Genomic DNA, 14588 nt, shown 5'->3' with positions numbered 1-14588 from the left:
TCACTAAATGAGTGGAATGAGAATACTTCTCTTCTGTACCTCGTCAGAGAACCAACATGTACAGACAGACCCTGATCCTGCTTTTGGAGCAGCCACTTCAATCTCTGTCCACCCAAAGCAGCCTCTGGGTGCCTGTGCTCTGGAAAGTCTGGAAAACATTATAATTCCAACCTAACATGTTCATTACATGTAGATGTAGATACAGATATAGATGTAGAATAGAGGTATGTATGTATGTATCTAGAAAAACCTCAAACTTCTAGAAAAGTCAGATACAGTATAGTATGAAGAGTTTTGCACTGTATTTTCTCTGAATCCTTTGAGACTAAGCTGCCAGAACAAAGCTTCCTCTTCCCCATGAACTCTAGTGTGTGTTTTCTATACACAAGGACCTTCCCCACATAACCACAAAGTCGGGAAATCAGTGTTGACACGTTCCTATTATCTAATCCTTGGACCCTAGCAAGTTTTCATCAGTTGCCATTTTTGTTAATAATTTTTTTAAAAGATTTATTTATTTGAGAGAGAGAGAGCGCGTGTGCACGCAAGCACGAGCAGGGAGAGGGGCAGAGGGAGAGGGAGAGAATCTCAAGCAGACTCCACGCTGAGCACAGAGCCTGATGTAGGGCTCCATCCCAACACGACCCATGAGATCACAACCTGAGCTGAAACCAAGAGTCAGATGCCCAACCGAATGAGCCACCCAGGCACTCCCAGCAGTTGTTCCTCAGACCAACTCAAGTGTTCAGAATCAAGCGTTGTATTTAGCTGTCACCATTTTCTTTGTCTGCTCCAAGAGCAAATCTTCTTCAGGATTTCTTTCACTTTCGTGACACTGACACTTTTTAAAAATCATGGAACACTACATCAAAAACTAATGATGTAATGTATGGTGATTAACGTAACATAATAAAATAAAATTTAAAAAAAATCAGGCACAGTTAAAAAAAAATACAGGCCAGTTATTCTGCAGACTGTTCCTCAGTCTGGGTTTGTCTGAGTCTCCTTGTGCTTTGATTCAAGTTTTACAACCTGGGCAAACAACATCACAGAAATGATGCTGTGTTCCTCTCATCGCATCCTATTGGGTGGCAGGTGATTTTAAACTTCACTGAGATTACGATAGTTGCTTCTGCCAGGGCTCTCCACTGTAAAGTTAACTCTTCTTCCCTTTTTAGTTCGTAAGTGTTCTGCAGAGTACTTGAAGTTAAATGTCTCGTTCTTAATCCAAAGTTCAACGTGCCCTTCTGACATGTTCCCGTCATTTTTTGAGCACTTCCTGACTCCCTGGTATAATGAGATGTTACGGCCTTAAAATCAGCGATTGCTCCAAGAAGCTCTAGTTCCTTTTAGTAGGGATTTAGAATCCAAAGTCTGACTGCTAGATGTGTTTGTTGTGAATCGGAGTGTTGCTGTTCTCAGACTCTCTCAGTGGACAGAGCTAGGACCCCTGTGTGTGTTTCCATATTGGCCTATACACGCTGAAATTTGTAAATTCACACTGCCACTTCCAATTTGAATCTAACACCACTGGGTTTATTCCAGTTTTCTCCCTTTCACAATTTGTAAGTCTCTTCTCTAACACTAGTCTGAGCTGGATCCCATCATCCCTGATACTTTTGATCAGTCCCCTGTTTGTGACCAACTGCTACCAGGACCCCTGGCTCCTCCCCCTCCCCCAGGCAGCTGCCCTCCTCATCTTGCTTGGATTCCAATGGTCTGTGCCAGGCTGTCCTCCACAGGGATACCTTCCTGTGCTCATCCAGACTCTGGCACCTGTACTAGGCAGCCCTTCCATGTGGCTAACCTCCTCACCCTGTTCAGGCTCTGACACCCTGTCTGGGCCACCATATCTCCTCCACCCCCTGCATGGGTGACTACCTTACTTGGCCCCATACCATAGCTTGAAAGACTGAATTGCTTAGGAAGAGAAAGGAAGGGAAAGAAGACATTTATTCAATTTTGACATTTTTGAGAAACTCAGAAGTCACTCTGTGACCCATAATGTGCATTTGTGCACATATATTTGTTGTTACTCTTTCATTTGTGGGGAACAGAGCAGCCTCCTTCACACAGATAGGACCCATGTCTCCAATATCAGGCCTAAGGGACTGAGGTTCACACCATTCATTCTATTCCATTCCATATTGCTCTAATCTATGTGGATATGGCTGCTCACTGTCTGCTAGGTTACTAACAATATTTCCAGGGTGAAAACTACTACTTGGGCAATCATTGCTCCTTTTCCTCCTCTGAGTCCCACTCTGGGCTCTTCTTCATTTATTTCCTCAAAACCAAATATTTAAGCACTTTCTAGGTACCAGGTACTTGGCTAGGTGGGGACATAGAGCTTTGAGCCTTGGTGTTCGCCTTTAAGAAACTCCCAGTGCACTGTGGGAGGAAGACAAGGATCGGACAGTTACATTCCCATGGGACGAAGGGCAGTGTTAGCTGTCTCAACAGCCTGTCAGGCGAGGGCAACCAACAGGGCAGCAGAGAGCAGATACCCGGGGGAATCCTGACTGGGCAGGGTCAGCAAGGTGAGCAGGGCTGGTGGGAGGCACGGGGAGCCCTGTGTAAAGGGCCAGAGGCAAGGGCGGGGCTGGAAATGCAGGTGCAGGCTGGTGGAGGGAGGCCACCCACAGCAAGACCAACATAGCTGGATTTTAGACTAGAGGACAAGAGGCTCTGGAGCCAGGTTTTCTGGGTTCACACCCTGGCTCTGCCACTTACTAGCTGTGTGATCTTAGGCAAGTTACTGCTCTGTGCTTTAGTTGCCTTGACTGTGAAACTGGAGATGATAATAGTACTTACCTCATGAGACCAGGGTAATTGTTAAATTAGTTCTTTTACATAGTACATAGAAGAATGCATAGTGTATATAAAGCGTATAACAAATATTAAAAGTTATTATTTTTCCTTATAGGTAGATCAAAAAGGGATTTAGGGACTGGCAAAGCAGAGGCACCAAAAAACATCGTTAATTAAAACAGATAAATTTAAAAGAATGGATTTGGGCATTTCAACAGAAGCTCTGAAGTCATCATCTTGAGAAAAATCAGAACTTTGGTGCACTTCTGTAAGTTTATTTTATGGCTTACTGTTGTTTTCTTTTGACATATTTTGGGGGATGGGGGTCCACTGGAATCTTTTCATTGTTTTTGGCCTCTGAAGGTCCCAGCATTACAAAAGAGACACGCACGCTATGGAGACCTCTGTTCTGTTGGTTTCCCAGGCACAGAGATCCATCAGGAATGGCCATTGTACACACTCACTGAGTCCCAGGACAATAGGATTGGTTATGATTGTTCTGACACCAGCACCAACCAAGGCTACCCCAAAGTTGAAGAGAGGCCGTCTTAAAATTCAATTATTGAAGAGAGGCCATCTTAAAATTCAATTATTGCTAAAGCACTTCTGCACCCTGACTGCTCCCCAGTCAGAGAGTGGGGGCATTCTTGAAACTCATCCTAAAGTCTTTTTGAAATAGGAGTTGGCAGCCTTTCAGCAGTGGCCTTCTAGCCTCCTGCCACTGGAGCTGTGGGACAGTTCTCCTTTCCCACAGCCACATCCCCTGAGAGGCAGGGGAACCACAGACAGAGGCTCAGAAGTGCACACAGTGCATCAAAATTAAAAACTTCTATACATCAGACACAATCAGCACAGTGAAAGGCAACCTGTGGGATGGAAGAAAGTAGTTGCAACCATGTATCTGATAAAGGATTAATATCCAAAATATATAAAGAACTCTTACAACTCAAAATAAAAACCAAACAACTCAATTTAAAAAAATGAGCAAAATAGACATTTCTCCAAGGAAGATATACAAATGGCAAATAAGCCCGTGAAAAGATGCTCAATGTCACTAATCATTAGGGAAATGCAAATCAAAACCACAATGAAATACTACCTCACACCCATTAGGGTGGTGCTATCAAAAAAAAAAAAAAATTAAAGAAAAAAGCCAAACCCACAAAATAACAAGTGTTGGTAAGAACCCCTGTGCCCCATTGGTGGAAAGGTAGAATAGTGCAGCTACTATGGAAAACAGTATGGAGATTCCTCAAAAAATTAAAAATAGAACTACCCAAGATCCAGCGATTCCACTTCTGGGTACTTACTCAAAAGAATTGAAAGCAGGGACTCAAACAGATATTTGCACACCCCCATTCACAGCAGCTTTATTCACAATAGCTAAGGGATGGAAGAAACTCAAAAGTCCATGAACAGATGAACATAGGGGAAGGGAAGGAAAAAGAAAATAAGATAAAAACAGAGAGGGAGACAAACCATAAGAGACTCTTAACTGTAGGGAACAAACTGAGGGTTGCTGGAAGGGACGTGGGTGGAGGGATGGGGTACCTGGGTGATGGGCATTAAGGAGGACACTTGATGGAATGAGCACTGAGTGTTCTATGCAACTGATGAATCATTAAACTCTACCCCTGAAATTAACAATACACTATATGTTAACTGAATTGAATTTTTAAAAAAGTCCATGAACAGATGAATGAATGAACAAAATGTGGTATATGCATGAAATGGAATACTCCTCAGTCTTCAGAAGGAAGGAGATTCTGACCCGTGCTGCAGCATGGATGAGCCTTGAGGACATTATGTTAAGTGAAATAAACCAGTCACAATAGGATAAATACTATATAATCCCACTTATATGAGGAACCCAGAGTAGCCAGGCACTGAGAGGAGGGGGAATGGGGAATTGTTATTTACTGGGCACAGAGTTTCAGGCTGGGGAGATGAAGAGAGTTCTGGACGTGGGTGATGGTGATGGGTGTGATGCGCAGCAGTGTCAATGTGCTTTATGGCACTGAACTATACACTTTAAAGTTGTTAAAAATGGTAAATTTTCTGTTTTTGGTACTTACCACAATGAAAAATAATAATAATTAAGAAATGCCAATTAAGCTGGGCTTTTTTTTCCTTAGCAAGGTGATTCTAGAAAAAAATGATTAGGAGAACTGTAGAAGGAAAATAAGTCCATACTTTATAGAGAAGTTGTCCACATCTCAGAGTGTCCTGAGAAATGTCAGAGACCTAAACTTCAATACTCAAATTTTATTTTAAAGTACTTCTCTGGGAAAAGAAGTGAGAAAATACATCTTGGTCAGAACTTGGTCAAATTCAAAGACTTGGCGAGATATTTTCTTCCATATCACAACCTACTGGTCTTCCCGTGACATAAGGAGATCACTTCCTAAAACCAATAAGATCAGCATCATTTTGAAGATACAGACGTGAAAGAGACGCTATTCAATATGTTGATTGTTCCATTATGTGTGTGCTGCTACAACATTTAAAGCTTGCAGTTCTTGGCTGGTGGCAGATGAGCCCAGGTGCTATGTGAGAGGGTTTTGAAAGACGTCTGCCTGGATGTGTTTTGTGCTGGTTCCTTCTGCACTGAAAGGTACAGAAACAGACCCAGCGTGAGGCTGAATCTGAATTTGAGGTCATAGCCTGGGTCGGGTGAAGCATCCGCCTAACCTCTGGTTCTGGGTCAGCAAGAAGAGAGGAAATAGAGTGAGCAAGGCTTTTCCTCCCTCTTTCCTGAATACCTGACCAGGAGGCCAGCTCTGTCTCCCAGGGCAGGTCCTGCCTTTTGTTGCTTCCTCCCCCTTCTAATCTTGCAGGCTTGCTTTACCTCTGTAGGGCCTTAATTTACTCATATGTAAAATCAGAACAATAATGAGATATTAGCGGGCAACAGTGCTTTGTAAGCCATAAAATGGATGTGTGTTTTTATTTATTTGTATAATACTTCATTCTACAAAGAAACTATGCTGCCAATAAGCAGATAATAGGAAGTAGAACAGTATCACACACTAGCCTGTTTCCAGCCAACACGGTGTTTTTAGTTTTTCACATTAGCCACCAGCATCTAAAAATCAGATGATTTCATGTAAAGATCCAAATTTCAAAATCTGTTAAAATATAGGAATATCTGGCCACACGGGTCCCATATTTATCTGCTAATTCACTCACTCAGCCAATGCAGACTGGGTGAGAATTCTGGGTCAGGCACTCTTCTGGGTGCTGGGACCTAGAGTGGAGGTGGGCTATAATTAAATAAAAAGATAAATAATAAAAGAAAATGGTAAATACTACCAATAAAACAGGGTCAGACTATAGAGATTGAGGGTGGAGTAAAAGGACAATGCTATTTTAGTAGAGTGACCAGGAGAGAACTTGTTCAGTTTGCTGCAGTCCACACCATGCCCTATAGCCTTACTCACTTCAGTCATTTACTGCTGCCTGCTTGGCAGCTGGAGGCATCCGAGGTTGTCAGCTCTGCAATAAAATGATGGAAAATATAATCAAGAATTTAAATTAGGAACAGGGGAAATATAAATAAGAATAGAATGACAAAAGCAGAAGAAATTGGCACCAAGGATGGATGCCACGAGAGCCTACATGAGTGGTACAGTTGAGTGTCAGATTTAACTCTGAGCTTCCTGGAACTCAGAGCTAAGGGAGATATGTCCAATGACAGCATTCTCAGTTTTGGAAAGACAGAAATAAAGCCATTCCTTTATGGGTATAGAGCTTTTCGTCACCTGAACTTGGAGTAGAATTTGATCACGTTAGGCTTTCTGAAGGGAACTCTGACGGATAAAGTAATCAATAGTCTCACCAACACAGGCACAAAAGTATTTTCCACTGTTTCAGTCATTCATTCAAAACACCATGACTAACACATTAACATAAGCACTAAAGATGCAAAAAGGCCTGTTGTTTTCCTTTCTTTTCCCCTAGTGTCCATAGATAACAGATGAGGACATACTGCATTTAAACTAAACTCAGTGAATGTCAAGATAATGCCATGCAGACGCCTTGTTCCTGCTGATCTCAGTGCACAGAGTAGTCCGCCGAATGGACAGAATGCTTCACTTAAACTATCTTCCTTCCATAAATCTATCTTCTCTCAGTTGGTTATTAAAGAAAGAGTAGAATTAACTGCTCTTTGTGACATTGCTCCGTGACAGCCATCCTTATTACTAAAAGGCAATTTCTGTGACCTTTTGATGTAAGTAGGTAAATCTCCTTCCCTTTTCTGGAATAGCCCAGCGGGGGAAAAACATGGATGGTTATGCACACTGACTCCTTAATGTGAAAAACAGCCCACTGAGGGAAGGAAATTCCTACATCCATTCACCCTCTGCGCGAGAAGATTCCGCCACATTCCTGGGCTGGCAGGAGATCTAGCCTGTCTTCTAGAATGTTCCTAGGGAGCTTTCTCATGGCTCCAGTGTCCAGACTGTCTTAAGTGTTCCCTTGCCAAAGGAGCCCAAAGGCTTCTTAATTTGTGTTAGCTCCACTGTGAATTCCCAAGGGCAGAGCATGTCTATACTTTTAAATGTGTCTCCTGCCCCATGAGAAAACACACTGGCAAAAATGCAGTTGAGCCAAATTTTCTGTCCTTATTTTTTTGGCCCAGATGCCACCCCGCTGAGTCCTTATCACCTGGATTATCTCTTGGCTCACTGGTGATTTTGTGGGTTCACTCTCCTGCACTTGGCGAGAATCAAGGCGTTGTCTGAGGGCCAGAACCAAAACATTACTTCTCCCTCACTCTTTTTGAAAACTGAGAAGAGCATTTTGACTGCCAGTTGTAATCCTTACCCAGACTTCCTCCTCTCCATTACCACACCTCTCTGTTACTCTGACTAAATATCCCCTTTGAGCCAAGCTTACAGAACTGGTTCTCTGGGTTTGCAACAATGACTTTCCAGAAACACCCCGAGTTCAGTCTGGCACGAGCCTCGCAGTCTCTGCTTGGCCATCTGGCAATGCGGCCCTTCTGGTGCTGAAGTTACCCACCCTACCTGAGATGTTATCCAAGTCACTTGATATGGAGTCCTGCTCCGTCCGGGAATGGGACAGCCCTCGAGTTCCCTAGGACTTGCTACGAGAGTCCCAGATAGTGCTGTGTTTTCTGACAAAGCGCATCGTGTACGTTTCTTTCCATGGGCTGTAAACATGTAGTAGGTATATATTTACACACATTCACAAATACCTCAATATATAACACATTGTTTTTTTTTATTTTATTATGTTATGTTAATCACCATACATTACATCATTAGTTTTTGATGTAGTGTTCCATGATTCATTGCATACAACACCCAGTGCTCCATTCAGTACGTGCCCTCTTTAATACCCATCACCAGGCTAATCCATCCCCCCACCCCCCTCCCCTTTAGAACCCTCAGTTTGTTACTCAGAGTCCATAGTCCCTCATGGCTCGTCTCCCCCTCCGATTTCCCCCACTTCATTTTACCCTTCTTACTATCTTCTTCTTTTTTTTTTTAACATATAATGTATTATTTGTTTCACAGGTACAGGTCTGTGATTCATCAGTCTTACACAATTCACAGCGCTCACCATAGCACATACCCTCCCCAATGTCTATCACCCAGCCACCCCATCCCTCCCACCCCCCACGACTCCAGCAACCCTCAGTTTGTTTCCTGAGATTAAGAATTCCTCATATCAGTGAGGTCATATGATACATGTCTTTCTCTGATTGACTTATTTCGCTCAGCATAATACCCTCCAGTTTCAACCACATCATTGCAAAAAGCAAGATTTCATTCCTTTTGATGGCTGCATAATATTCCATTGTGTATATATATATATATATATATATATATATATATATATATATATCCCATCTTTATTTACCCATTCTTCTGTCGATAGACATCTTGGCTCTTTCCATAGTTTGGCTATTGTGGACATTGCTGCTATAAACATCGGGGTGCACGTACCCCTTCAGATCACTACATTTGTATCTTTGTGCAATTGCTGGGTCGTATGGTAGCTCTATTTTCAACTTTTTGAGGAACCTCCACACTGTTTTCCAGAGTGGCTGCACCAGCTTGCATTCCCACCAACAGTGTAGGAGGGTTCCCCTTTCTCCGCATCCCTGCCAACATCTGTCGTTTCCTGACTTGTTAATTTTAGCCATTCTGACTGGGGTGAGGTGGTATCTCATTGAGGTTTTGATTTGGATTTCCCTGATGCTGAGTGATGTTGAGCACTTTTTCATGTGTCTGTTGGCCATTTGGATGTCTTCTTTGGGAAAATGTCTGTTCACGTCTTTTGCCCATTTCTTGATTGGATCATTTGTTCTTTGGGTGTTGAATTTGATAAATTCTTTATAGATTTTGGATACTAGCCCTTTATCTGATATGTCATTTGCAAATATCTTCTCCCATTCTGTCAGTTGTCTTTTGGTTTTGTTGACTGTTTCCTTTGCTGTGCAAAAGCATTTTATCTTGATGAAGTCCCAATAGTTCATTTTTGCCCTTGCTTCCCTTGCCTTTGGCGATGTTTCTAGGAAGAAGTTGCCGCGGCTGAGGTCGAAGAGGTTGCTGCCTGTGTTCTCCTTCAGGATTTTGATGAACCCCTGTCTCACATTTAGGTCTTTCAACCATTTTGAGTCTATTTTTGTGTGTGGTGTAAGGAAATGGTCCAGTTTCATTCTTCTGCATGTGACTGTCCAATTTTCCCAACACCATTTGTTGCAGAGACTTTTTTCCATTGGACATTCTTTCCTGCTTTTTTGAAGATGAGTTGACCATAGAGTTGAGGATCCATTTCTGGGCTCTCTCTTCTGTTCCATTGATCTATGTGTCTGTTTTTGTGCCAGTACCATACTGTCTTGATGATGACAACTTTGTAATGGAGCTGGAATTCCAGAATTGTGATGCCGCCAGCTTTGCTTTTCTTTTTCAACATTCCTCTGGCTATTCGGGGTCTTTTCTAGTTCCATACAAATTTTATTTGTTCCATTTCTTTGAAAAAAGTGGATGGTATTTTGATGGGGATTGCATTAAATGTGTAGATTGCTCTAGGTAGCATTGACATCTTCACAATATTTGTTCTTCCAATCCATGAGCATGGAACATTTTTCCATTTATTTGTGTTTTCCTCAGTTTCTTTCATGAGTGTTCTATAGTTTTCTGAGTACCAATCCTTTACCTCTTTGGTTAGGTTTATTCCTAGGTATTTTATGGTTTTTGGTGCAGTTGTAAATGGGATCAACTCCTTAATTTCTCTTTCTTCTGTCTTGTTGTTGGTGTATAGGAATGCCACTGATTTCTGTGCATTGATTTTATATCCTGCCACTTGACTGAATTCCTGGATGAGTTCTCGCAGTTTTGGGGTGGAGTGTTTTGGGTTTTCCACATAGAATACCATATCATCTGCAAAGAGTAAGAGTTTGACTTCTTTGCTGATTCGGATGCCTTTTATTTCTTTTTATTGTCTGATTGCTGTGGCTAGGACTTCTAATACTATGTTGAATAGCAGTGGTGATAATGGACATCCCTGACATGTTCCTGACCTTAGAGGGAAAGCTCTCAGTTTTTCTCCATTGCGAGTGATATTTGCTGTGGGTTTTCCTAGATGGTTTTTATGATATTGAGGTATGTACCCTCTATCCCTATACTCTAAAGAGTTTTGAACAAGAAAGGATGCTGTACTTTGTCAAATGCTTTTTCTGCATCTATTGAGAGGATCATATGTTTCTTATTCTTTCTTTTATTAATGTGTTGTATCACATTGATTGATTTGCGGATGTTGAACCAGCCTTGCAGCCCAGGAATAAATCCCACTTGGTCCTGGTGAATAATCCTTTTAATGTACTGTTGAATCCTATTGGCTAGTATTTTGGTCAGAATTTTTGCATCCATGTTCATCAGGGATATTGGTCTGTAATTCCCCTTCTTGATGGGGTCTTTGTCTGGTTTTGGGATCAAGGTAATGGTGGCCTCATAAAACGAGTTTGAAAGTTTTCCTTCCATTTCTATTTTTTGGAACAGTTTCAGAAGCATAGGTATTAATTCTTCTTTAAATGTTTGATAGAATTCCCCTGGGAAGCCATCTGGCCCTGGGCTCTTGTTTCTTGGGAGATTTTTGATGACTGCTTCATTTTCCTTAGTGGTTATAGGTCAGTTCAGGTTTTCTATTTCTTCCTGGTTGAGTTTTGGTAGTTTATACATCTCTAGGAATGCATCCATTTCTTCCAGATTATCTAATTTGCTGGCATAGAGTTACTCATAATATGTTCTTATAATTGTTTGTATTTCTTTGGTGTTGGTTGTGATCTCTCCTCTTTCATTCATGATTTTATTTATTTGGGTCATTTCTCTTTTCTTTTTGATAAGTCTGGCCAGGGCCTTATCAATCTTATTAATTCTTTCAAAGAATCAGCTCCTAGTTTCGTTGATCTGTTCTACTGTTCTTTTGGTTTCTATTTCATTGATTTCTGCTCTGATCTTTATTATTTCTCTTCTCCTGCTGGGTTTAGGCTTTATTTGCTGTTCTTTCTCCAGCTCCTTTAGGTGTAGGGTTAGGTCGTGTAGTTGAGACCTTTCTTGTTTCTTGAGAAAGGCTTGTATTGTTATATACTTTCCTCTTAGGACTGCCTTTGCTGCATCCCAAAGACTTTGAACCGTTGTGTTTTCATTTTCATTTGTTTCCATGCATTTTTTAAAAATTCTTCTTTAATTTCCTGGTTGACCCATTCATTCTTTAGTAGGATGCTCTTTAGCCTACATGTATTTGAGTTCTTTCCGGCTTTCCTCTTGTGATTGAGTTCTAGTTTCAAAGCATTATAACACATTGTTTTAACTTAAATCCCTTTCACTCATTTCTTTCATCACTAAAGTGAGTACAAAACACAGTGAGTTCAACATATCCATCAGGTTTTGTTTCTGAGGGGTGAGCATTGTCGTTTAGGCTTTTCGAGTAAATGTCTTTTCATAGACTAACAAAACTTTGTCACCAACTGGCATTGAGTGGCCAGGAAACACAGCTGGCAAGGTGCTTTGTGTTTAGCAGGGGCTCAATTCATGAAATAATAATAATCACAGCCACCCACTGGGTTCTTCTCCTTTGCCAGCCCCCATCAAACCCTACGTGGCTTGGCTTATCTTGTTTCATAATTCTAAAAAATACTAAGGTTATTCCATTTTTCAGAGGCTTAGAGAGATTAAGTAACTTGTGCAGAGTCACCGAGTGGCCAGACTGGGTTTGAAAGCACGTCTGTGCTCCCCAGAGCTCCTGGAGGGAGAAAGGACAGGGAGGAAGGCTGTGAGATCAGGAGGGGCTTGGGCAGCCAGCTCTTCACATCCCCTCAAGACTCTGGGCCAAGGCTCTATGTCAGTACTGCAGTTCTCATCTGCTTAATGAACAAAGAACCGCTTTCCCAGAAGCCTGCAGCAGTCCTATCCCTGTCCATTCTGGTCAACACCTGGTTAAATCATCAAGCCCAGGGATTCTCAGCCTTGCCAACACTGGCATTTGGGGATGGACAATTCTTGGTTGTGGGGAGCTATCTTGTGCATTGTAGGATATTTAGCAGCATCCCCGGCTTCAACCCACCAGATGCCAGTAATATCTCCCAAGTTTTGACAATCATATCTCTAGATGATGCCGATGTCCACTGGAGGGCAAAACTGCCTCATATGGAGAGCCACTGCACTAGCTACAACCAGAGGTGAAAGGAGATTGAGGTCACACAGAAGTGATGGTTAACAAGCCCAGAGGTTGGGAGCTTCTGTGCATATGTCTGGGGGATCTCTGGGATCCTTTGAGTGAAGCAACCCCTCTCATAGTCACAGCACCATTAGGACTCAAGCAAAGTGGAAAAGGCCAAGGTTCTAGCCACACTAAAGGAAGCCTCGGGCCCTGCAGGCTTTCAGGTGGGTGGAGCAAGGAGTCCCTCCAAAGGGCCCTAAAGGGCCATGATTAGCATTCCCCATGCCACCACTGTGGCAAGAAATGTGTGTATATCTGGGAAATGGTCCTTCTTGTATAGCCATCTCTGTAACATTCATTTGACCCCACGCATAAATGGTTAGAGAAGCCAGGCCAGATGTGACTGCAAAGCTATACGGGGTATGTCAGAAGTGCCCCAAGCTGGTGCTGGGCTCTTGTGGCCTATCACAAGATGGCCAGTGGCCAGGAGAGCCCTTTATCTCAGGCCCCACATTGGGCCTCAAATTTAAAATCTTGACATCTCCAATGTTATATACATGTTGAATTTTTGCATTCGGTCAAAAGCACTAATGTGTTCAATATATACATTTAAAATATATCATGCTTTTCATATGTCTACTTTGGAATTTCTTTCATGTTTAACATCCCAAGAGCCTCTAAAAGTGGATGTGGCCTCGGCCTGTCTGGACTTCTGGCGAGGCCTGCTTTCATCATTATAATGGCACATATGGAGTGTTATCTCCAGAGTTATCTCCCTGGGCCCCCAAATTATTCCCCACATGCTCTGATTAGTGCTGAAAATTCTATGGAACTTTTGTTTGCAGTGTCTTACATTCCAGGATAATTCTCAAAATAAAAAATATCCCTGGGAGAAATAGTATAATGACCTCTCCAAACTCAATCATGAGAAAATAGACAAGCCAATTTAAGAAAGGCTCAAAAGACTTGAACAGTCACTTAGCCAAAAGAAGACACACAGATAACAAGTAAACACATGGAAACGATGCTCAACATCATTAGTCATTAGGAAAAAGCAAATTAAAACCAGAATGAGATATCAGTACATATCTATTAGAATGGCTAAACTGAAAAAGACTAACCATACCAAATGTGGGTAAGGATATATAGGAATTGGAACTGCTAATGGGAAAGTAAAATGGTACAACCACTTTGGAAAACACTTTGGCAGTTTCATAAAAAGTTAATTGTACACCTACCGTGTGATCCAGCCATTGCACCCTTAAGTATTTACCAAAGAGACAGGAAAGCCTATATCCATACAAAGACTTGAGCACATATATTCCTAGTAGTTTTATTTATAATCATCCAGAACCAGAAACGACCCAAATGCCCATCAACCAGTGAATGAATAGTACAACCATACAGTGGAATACTATTCAGCAGTAAGAAGGAATGAACTGTTGATACACACAATATAAATGAATCTCAAAATTCTTTATGCTGAGTGGAAAAAGCTGGACAAAACAGAATACATCCTATCTGATTCCACTTATATAGAATTCCAGAAAATGCAAATAATCGATAGTTACAGAAAGCAGATCAAGGTTTGCCTGGGGGTGGTGGTGAAGGGGGAAGCAGGTGGGAGAGATCACCGAGGGGCATTAGGAACCCTCTGGGGGGTGATGGACATGTTCATCATCTTAGTGGTGGTGACAATTGCGTGGCCACCTCCAGATGCTGAAGTCGATCAGATTGTCCACATTGAATATGTGCCTTAGGGAGGAGCTCTGGAGCTAGGGTGCTGTGAGGGGGACAGGGGCACAGTCCTTCATGAGAACACTGGGGTGATTTCTCCATTGCCCTTTCGTCAGGCTGAGCACAGAGGTTGTAGACATTGCCTGGATAGTGTTACTGGCGTGAAGTGTGAGAAACTCATAAAAAATGTAGCAACTTATGGGTGGGGGAGAGCCCTGCGTCGGCACCCTTCAGACAACCTGAAGGCCCCCTTCATCTGGGTAAGGCCTCTCAGAGCCAGAAGAGATTAGGTCAAAACACACTGGGTATATTTGCATGGCAAGATTCCTTCTTCTTAGAGAGGAGAA

At 42.2% G+C, this 14588-nt stretch overlaps 1 protein-coding gene across 5 annotated transcripts in view; it reads left to right on the top strand.

Annotated features, from left to right (window-relative positions):
* LNX1 (ligand of numb-protein X 1) overlaps positions 1–14588 on the top strand; it is a 207009-nt gene that overhangs the window by 35184 nt on the left and 157237 nt on the right. The window contains exons 1-2 of one of the 5 annotated variants that reach the window (XM_027600013.2): positions 2419–2540; positions 2927–3079. The exons of 3 other annotated variants lie outside the window; for them this stretch is intronic. The gene's annotated coding sequence lies outside the window, so the exon portion shown is untranslated. Of the gene's footprint in view, positions 1–2418; positions 2541–2926; positions 3080–14588 lie in introns of those variants that run through there. One more of the 5 variants, XM_027600012.2, reaches the window with a different exon arrangement.

The sequence above is a fragment of the Zalophus californianus genome, chromosome 2 (assembly GCF_009762305.2).
Source record: "Zalophus californianus isolate mZalCal1 chromosome 2, mZalCal1.pri.v2, whole genome shotgun sequence".
Lineage (NCBI taxonomy): Eukaryota > Metazoa > Chordata > Mammalia > Carnivora > Otariidae > Zalophus > Zalophus californianus.
Note: the sequence above shows the minus strand (reverse complement) of the source record. Positions and strands in the feature narration are given on the sequence as shown.